The 9,033-nt window shown below is 38.9% G+C and overlaps 1 pseudogene; it reads left to right on the top strand.

Moving 5' to 3' along the window:
• Window positions 1-7,480: 7,480 nt before the first annotated feature.
• LOC126080539 (olfactory receptor 5AL1-like) lies at window positions 7,481-8,571 on the top strand (annotated as a pseudogene).
• The last annotated feature ends 462 nt before the right edge of the window (window positions 8,572-9,033 follow it).

The raw sequence follows: 9,033 nt of genomic DNA on the forward strand, positions 1-9,033 counted from the left end.
CACCGCTTTGCCTATTAAACAGGGTCCTCACCTACTCACATCAGGGACCTAAGGGCTAGTGGCTCCACTCAGGTTACCCAGCCACCCATGACAGAGGTCCAAGGATAACTGGTACCTCCCAGTTCTTACAAACAAAAGCATTGGGTGCCCATGGCCCATCTGCAAAACCCACCCACCTGTATGCACTAGGGAACAGGGATGCACTTTCCTCGCAGATACTCGGGGGATGGTTCTCAGCCCCCTGCCTTGTTCAGAGCGTGACCTCCTGCTGCAACCAGATACTGGTACCTACACTGATCATCCCTGCCCCTCTAAGACTGTGGGACAGAAGCGTACCACACACTTGATGACCAACTACCTGGACAACTGAGCTGAATCCATACAAAAAAAGTGAATGGACTCCTAGACTGATACACCTGATAACAGCTCTAGTCATCTGGTGACAGGACATCAGAGCTTCAAAGGTGAAAATAGTCAAGCTAGCTTATTCAAGCAAACCACTTTGGCATATCAAAACAAAACAAAGCAAAAAGCTAGGATGTTGTTCTTGTTGTTAGGTGCCATCAAGTCAGTTCCAACTCATAGCGACACTCTGCACAACAGAATGAAACACTGCCCTGTCCTGAGCCATCCTTACAATCGTTGTTATGCTTGAGCTCATTTTTGCAGCCATTGTGTCAATCTACCTCGTTGACGGTCTTCCTCTCTTCCGCTGACCCTGTACTCTGCCAAGCATGATGTCTTTCTCCAGGGACTGATCCCTCCTGACAACATGTCGAAAGTATGTAAAACACAGCTTGGCCATCATTGCCTGTAAGGAGCATTCTGGTTGTATTCCTTCTAATGCAGATTTGTTCATTCTTTTCGCAGTCCATGGTATATTCAATATTCTTCACAAACACCACAATTCAAAAGCATCAATTCTTCTTCGCTCTTCCTATTCCTTATTCATTGTCCAGCTTTCACATGCATATGATGTGATTGAAAATACCATGGCTTGAATCAGGCACACCTTAGTCTTCAGGGAGACATCTTTGCTCTTCAACTCTTTGAAGAGGTCCTTTGCAGCAGATTTACCCAATGCAACGCATCTTTTAATTTCTTGACTGCTGCTTCCATGGCTCTTGATTGTGGATCCAAGTAAAATGAAATCCTTCACGACGTCAATCTTTTCTCCATTTATCATGATGTTGCTCATTGGTCCAGTTGTGAGGGTTTTTGTTTTCTTTATGTGGAGGTGCAATCCATACTGAAGGCTGTGGTCTTTGATCTTCATTAGTAAGTGCTTCAAGTCCTCTTCACTTTCAGCAAGCAAGGTTGTGTCATTGGCATAAAGAAGGTTGTTAATGAGTCTTCCTCCAATCCTGATGCCCTGTTCTTCTTCTCGTATGGTAAAAGAATACAACCCTGATGCACACCTTTCCTGACTTTAAACCAATCAGTATCGCCTTGTTCTGTCCAAACAACTGCCTCTTGACCTACGTAAAGGTTCCTCATGAGCACAATTAAGTGTTCTGGAATCCCCATTCTTTGCAAACTTATCCATAGTTTGTTAGGATCCACACAGTCGAATGCCTTTGCATAGTCCATAAAACACAGGTAAACATCCTTCTGATATTCTCTGATTTCAGCCAGGATCCATCTGACATCAGCAATGATATTCCTGGTTCCATATCCTCTTCTGAAACCAGCCTGAATTTCTGGCAGTTCCCTGTCGATATACTGCTGCAGCCATTTCTGAATGATCTTCAGCAGAATTTTGCTTGCATGTGATATGAATGATATTGTTCTATAATTTCCACATTCAGTTGGATCACCTTTCTTGGGAATAGGCATAAATATGGATCTCTTCCAGTCAGTTGGCCAGGAAGCTGGCTTCCACATTTCTTGGCGTAGACAAGTGACCACCTCCAGCGCTGCATTTGTTTGTTGAAACATTTCAGTTGATATTCCATCAATTCCTGGAGCCTTGTTTTTCACCAGTGCCTTCAGAGCAGTTTGGAATTCTTCCTTCAGTACCATCGGTTTCTGATCATATGCCACCTCTTGAAATGGTTGAACATCGACTAAATCTTTTTAGTATAATGGCCCTGTGTATTCCTTCCATCTTCTTTTGATGTTTCCTGCATCATTTAGTGTTTTCCCCATGGAATCCTTCACTACTGCAACTCAAGGCTTGAATTTTTTCTTCAGTTCTTTTATCTTGAAAAATGCCAAGAGTGTTCTTTCCTTTTGGTTTTCCATCTCCAGCTCTTTGCACATGTCATTATAATACTTTGTCTTCTGGTGAGGCCCTTTGAAATCTTCTGTTCAGTTCTTTCACTTCATCAATTCTTCCTTTTGCTTTAGCTGCTCGACACTCAAGAGCAAGTTTCAGAGTCTCCTCTGACATCCATCTTGGTCTTTCTTTCTTCCTGTCTTTTCAATGACTTCTTGCTTTCTTCTTGGGTGACGTTCTTGATGTCATTCCACAACTCGTCTGGTCTTTGGTCACTAGTGTTCAATGCATCAAATCTTTTCTTCAGATGGTCTCTAAATTCAGGTGGGATGTATTCAAGGTCATATTTTGTCTCTCGTGGACTTGCTCTGATTTTCTTCAGTTTCAGCTTCAACTTGCATATGAGCAATTGATGGTCTGTTCCACAGTCATCCCCTGGCCTTGTTCTGACTGATGATATTGAGCTTTTCCATCGTCTCTTTCCACAGATATAGTCAATTTGATTTCTGTGTATTCCATCTGGTGAGGTCCATGTGTATAGTCACTGTTTATATTGGTGAAAGAAGGTATTTGCAATGAAGAAGTCGTTGATAGTGTGCAAAAACTCAACTACAGAAAGACAAATAACCCAATTAAAAAATGGGGAAAAGATATGAACGTGTCCTTTGCTTAAGACATTCAGGTAGCAAACAGATAGATACTTGAGGAAATGCTCATGATCATTTGCCATCAGAGAAATGCAAATCAAAAGTATAGTGAGATTCCATCTCACTCCAACAAGGGTGGCATTAATCCAAAAAACACAAAATAATAAATGTTGGAGAGGTTGTGGAGAGACTGGAATACTTATACACTGCTGGTGGGAATGTAAAATGGTACTACCACTTTGGAAATCGATTTGGCACTAAAAAGCTAGAAATAGAACTGCCATACAATCCAGCAATCCCACTCCTTGGAATATATCTTAGAGAAATAAGAGGCTTTACACGAACAGATATATGCACACCCATGTTCACTGCAGCACTGTTTACAACAGCAAAAAGATGGAAGCAACCAAGGTGCCCATCAAACCATGAATGGATAAATAAATTATGGTATATTCACACAATGGAATATTCTGCATCGATAAAGAACAATGATGAATCCGTGAAACATTTTATAACATGGAGGAATCTGGAAGGCATTATGCTGAGTGAAATTAGTCAGTTTCAAAAGGACAAATATTGTATAAGACCACTATTACAAGAGCTGGAGAAATGGTTTAAACAGAGAAGAAAATATTATTTGATGGTTAAGAGATGGGGGAGGGAGAGGGCTTTTCACTAGATAGTAGATAAGAACTATTGTAGGTGAAAAGAAAGACAACACACAATACAGGAGAGGTCAGCACAACTGTACTAAACCAAAAGCAAAGAAGTTTCCTGAATAAACTGAACCCTTTGAAGGCCAGCATAGCAGGGGAGGGGGTTTGGGGACCATGGTTTCAGGGTACATCTATGTCAATTGGCATAATAAAATCTATTTAGAAAACATTCTGTATCCCACTTTGGAGAGTGGTATCTGAGATCTTAAACGATAGCAAGCGACCATCTAAGTTGCATCAATTGTTCTTAACCCACGTGGACCAAAGGAGAATGAAGAACACCAAAGACACAAGATAATTATGAGCCCAAGAGATAGAAAGGACCACATAAACCAGAGACTGCATTAGCCTGAGACCAGAAGAGCCAGATGGTGCCCAGCTACAACCAGTGACTGCCCTGACAGGGAACACAACAGAGAAGCCCTGAGGGAGCAGGAGAGTAGTGGGATGCAGACACCAAATTCTCATAAAAAGACCAGACTTAATGACCTGACTGAGACTAGAAGACCCCAAAGGTCATGGTCCTCATATCTTCTGTTTGCCTAAGACAGCAACCATTCCCAAAGCCAACTCTTCAGACAGGGATTCTACTGGACTGTGGGATAGAAAATGATACTGGTGAAGAATGAGCTTCTTGGATCAAGTAGACATATGAGACTATGTTGGCATCTCCAGTCTGGAGGGAAGATGAGAGGCCAGAGGGTGTCAGAAGCTGGCGGAATGGACATGACAAGAGAGAGTGGAGGGAAGGAATGTGCTATCTCATTAGGGGGAGTGCAATTAGGAGTATATAGCAAGGTTTATATGAATTTTTGTATGAGAGACTGACTTGATTCGTAAACATCCACTTAAAGCACAATAAAAAAAACTTTAAGTTACTTTTCTTTCTAATTTTAGAAAATAAGGGATGATCTTGATTGAAACAAATTATGTATTATCTAATTTAAACCACTTGAGTCAACCACAGCTAGTATGTCAGTATTTTTGCCACCATTATCTTTTCTAGGCTCATAAAAATTTAATGGGAGTTCCTTGGTGTTGCCAATGGTTAATGTACTTGGCTGATAATCGTAAGGTTGAAGGTTCAAATCCATCAAGACGTGCCTCAGAAGAAAAGCCGAATGAGCCATTGCTCAATCTGCTATCGAAGACCCTATGGAGATATACTCTGACACACTCATGGTCACGGTGATTCAGAATCTACTGAATGGTGACTGGCTTTTTTTATGCAAATATGATATTTAAACACATTCAATTTTTTATCACAAAGTCTTTTCTTTCAATTCCAATAATGAAGTTATGATTTGAACCCTAATTGAGGATAATTATAAGGCTACCATTAAAAAAAAAAAAAAAAACTCACTGCTGTCGAGTCAATTCCGACTCATAGAGACCCTACAGGACCGGGTAGAACTGCCCCATAGAGTTTCCAAGGAGCGCCTGGCAGATTTGAACTTAGGCTACCATATAATATAGTAATTAACTAGACAGTCTTCACTGAAAGATGGTGGCAGGGAAGAGGTATATTTACAATGTATCTCTTTTTTTTGTTTGTTTTTGCTTAAAAGAGAGTACACAAGTTTTTCTTTTATTGCTCTTATAAAACTTCAAGATTTATTGTGGTTTTTGTCAAACCAATATCAGAGGAAACCATATGGGGAGATAAAGGTATCAATGAGAACTTTAACTATGGTAGATATTTACTACTAAGTCCTGGTGGCGTGGTGGTTAAGAGATCAGCTGTTAACCAAAAAAGTCAACAGTTCAAATTCACCAGTTGCTCACTAAAAACCCTATGGAGCAGTTCTACTCTGTTCTATATGGTCACTATGAGTCAGAAATGACACGAGGGCAACAGGTTTGTTTTGGTGGCACAAGCACTTTGCAATCATTTGCTAGCCTAAACTTTGGAGGTTCGAATCCACCCAAGGGTACAATGGAAGAAAGTCCTGGGCATCAGCTTCTATAAAGATTACAGTCAAGAAAAATGTATGGAGCAGTTTTACTCTGTAACATATAGAGTTGTCATGAGCTGGAATCGATTTGAGGGAAACAGGTTTGGTTTGGTTTAATAGAGAGAGAGAAAGTAGAGAGATAGACAGACAGACATAATCAGCATATAGATGCCTATTGAGGACATTGGAATGAATAAAACCAAGAAAGTATAAAATGGTAAGGGCAGAAGAGCTTTGGGGAGAACAAAAAAACAGATCATCTAAAGCACAGATAATAGAAAAGGAACTTCTAAGTTAGAGAATCAAAGAAATAGTAAATAAACTCAGCTACCACTTTGCTTGTAGAAACCAAAGGTATATTCGACAGAATCTAATGCTACAGAGCTGCCAAAGGGAAAAAACAAACAGATAAACTAAAAGCCTTCATTGGACTTGGGAACAGGAAGGTTGATAGTGAACTTGGTGAAGGAATTTCAGTGGAATGATGGAAAAGGAAGGTAAATTACACTAGGTTGAGTTCTAAGTATAACTGAGAAAGTGGAGGTAGATGTTACAAGATATTTAATTGAAAAGTGGCAAAGGGGAGACAAAAATTAAAAAAGTAACTGTGATAAAGGTTCTGAGCAGATGGCAGTCAAAGGTTAAGGGAGTGGGATTTTGTTTTATTTTATTATATTTTCTCTGTCTTACAGATCTATGGAAACCCTGGTGACATAATGGTTAAGTGCTACAGCTGCTAACCAGAAGGTCCACAGTTCAAATCCACCAGGCACTCCTTGGAAACTCTATGGGGCAGTTCTACTCTGTCCTATAGGGTCACTATGAGTCGAATCCACTTAATGGCAATGGGTTTTTATGGATCTGTAAGGTGGATGTTGAAGTAATCTGAGACAATGTAATAATAAAGAAAAGTCAAGTCAACTTATCTTCTGCTCTGAATGGGAGTGATTTCAATTCTGTTTGCTTTCAAAATTCAGAACCCAGTTTAAAGAAAAGAAAAACACCCACTGCCATTGAGTCAATTCTGACTGACAGCAACTCTGTAGGACAGAATAGACTGCCCCATAGGGTTCCCAAGGAACACCTGGTGGATTAGAACTGCCGACAGTTTGGTTAACAGCTGTAGCACTTAGCCACTACACCACCAGTGTTTCCTTAGGTTTGTGGAAACATTCTGTGGAATTTAGCTATTTTAAAACACCATCCAAATGCTGTACACTTTATATCATATAGTTGCTTAAAGATAGAGGGTAAAATAATGTGCCTTCAACATCTGAAACTGTTTACAATCTGGAAAATTATTTACTAATATTTATGTTGTAAAAGAGCTAAAGACAGAAAATTAACAATCATTTTTTTTCCTAATATTAGTCTTATAAGTCTATTGAATGAAAAAAAAAAAAAAGAAATTGAAGTAAGCAAAAAAAAAAAGTTTTTTTTGAATGTTTAAAAGTTATACCTAAAGATAAATAGTATTTTGCTTTTGAATTGTCACACTACATTTTCCACACTTAATTCTGGTAATTCATAATTTACTTGCAAGTTAGTGTATTCAATCCATAATATTTTGAGATAAACTTACAGCACAAAAAATCGTTTATATAATATTTTTGAACACCATTCACATTCTTAATGCTCCAATTTTTTTTTTACTATTTTTTGAAGAAAATGCAATATGAGTTTTGCTATATTATTGTTATTTGAAACAGTCTATATCTTCTTTTACAACTCCCCAGTGGATTGGAATTTCTGACTGAACAAAATCCCTTCACACTGACAGCAGAAGTAATGTTTAAACATAACAGAATTCTCCTTCACCAGAATTTAACATAACATCCTGATGAGCCAGGGCCACCTTCTCCTACCCGAATTGATCATTTTCTATAGAATCAAAATTATTCAGACCATACAGCCTGGTGGGTTTTCCTGTAAAATATCTATTGCATGGCCAAAGGCAATTACTCAGCAGTGACTGACTTCATCTTCTTGGAACTTGCAGGCAATCCAGAGGGTCAGATCATCCACTTGGCTGCCTTCCTAGTGACCTCCTTAGTTTTTAGTCATGCATAATCTTGGTTTGGCTGTACTAGTTTCAATTAGCCCTCAGCTTCACACACCCATGTATTTTTTCCACTGTCATCTGGCTTTTGTTGATTTTTATGGTACCTCCTCTATTACCCCAAACATTCTGGTGACCTTTTGGGGTGAATTCAAAAGTACCTTTTTTAAATGTGCAACTCAGGTGTGTTGTTTTATCACATTTTCATTTTGGGAATTATTACCACTGTCATGGTATATGATCAGTATGTGGCCATCTGTAACACTTTATTCTATGTAGTTCTCATGCCTGCAAAACTCTGCATTCCAGTTGGCACTCCAAAAAAAAAAAAAAAAAAAAAAATCATCGAGTTGATTCCAACCCCTAGCAACCCCATAGGATAGATTAGAACTGGCCCGTAGGGTTTCCAAGCAGCTGGTGGTTTAGAATTGCTGACCTTTTGGTTAGCACTGGAGCTCTTTACCACTGCACCGCCAGGAATCCAAATGTTCACTGGTACATATATTTATGGATTTACGGTGGGAGTTATACAGGTGGTGGTTACGTTCCATACGTTTTTCTGTGACTTTAATGTAGTCAACCAGTTCTACTGTGATGATGTTCCCTTGATTGTTTTAGCTTATTCTGATTCACATGTCAAAGAGCTAATGCTGTTAATTATTGCTGGATTCAATGTGTTTTGCTCTCTTATCTTTGTTCGCATATCCTTTGTCTTTATTCTCTTTGCCATCCTGAGGATCCACTCAGCTGAAGGAGGACAGAAAGCCTTTTCCAACTGTGCTCCTCTATGTTCTATTACTATGTACAATGGGACCTTAATGTTTATGTACCACTGGATAAAGACAAATGTGCCTCAGTGTTCTATGCCGTGACGATCCCCACTTTAAGCCTGTTAATCTACAGTTTGAGGAATCGGGAGGTAAGAAAGGCCTTAAATAGAATTATTGAAAAAACGTATTCTAATAATCAGTACTGAGATTCATAGTCACTAAAAAAAAATGCAAGATATAGAGTTAGGAAATTTTTGAGTCAAGGCTTGTACAATGTGGGAACACTTGTCCACTGGAGTTCAGTTTCCTAATGTCTAGTTCCTTGAAAACAGGTGTTTTTCTTGTCCTTTGTTTTATCCTTTTGGATTTACAGACAGTAGGCATTTCACAAATGTCTGTCTAGTTGTTGAATACTAAAATAGAAAAAAGGTGTCAACGCTCTTTGACCATCAGATGTTTCAACAATAGAGATGAAAAATATAGTATCTTGAAATAAGGAATTTTCTTACTTCACTGTGATTGACCATCCACTTCGTGTTTAACATCAATTTATGTGTGGTCATGTTAAACTTTTAATGTTGTAAAATGTATTTCTTCTGAAGCAATATTGTGTAGATTACCTTACCAATGAATATGGCTGTTTTTAAGTGATTGGAGCCCTGGTTGCA

This window comes from Elephas maximus, chromosome 7, assembly GCF_024166365.1.
Source record: "Elephas maximus indicus isolate mEleMax1 chromosome 7, mEleMax1 primary haplotype, whole genome shotgun sequence".
Lineage (NCBI taxonomy): Eukaryota > Metazoa > Chordata > Mammalia > Proboscidea > Elephantidae > Elephas > Elephas maximus.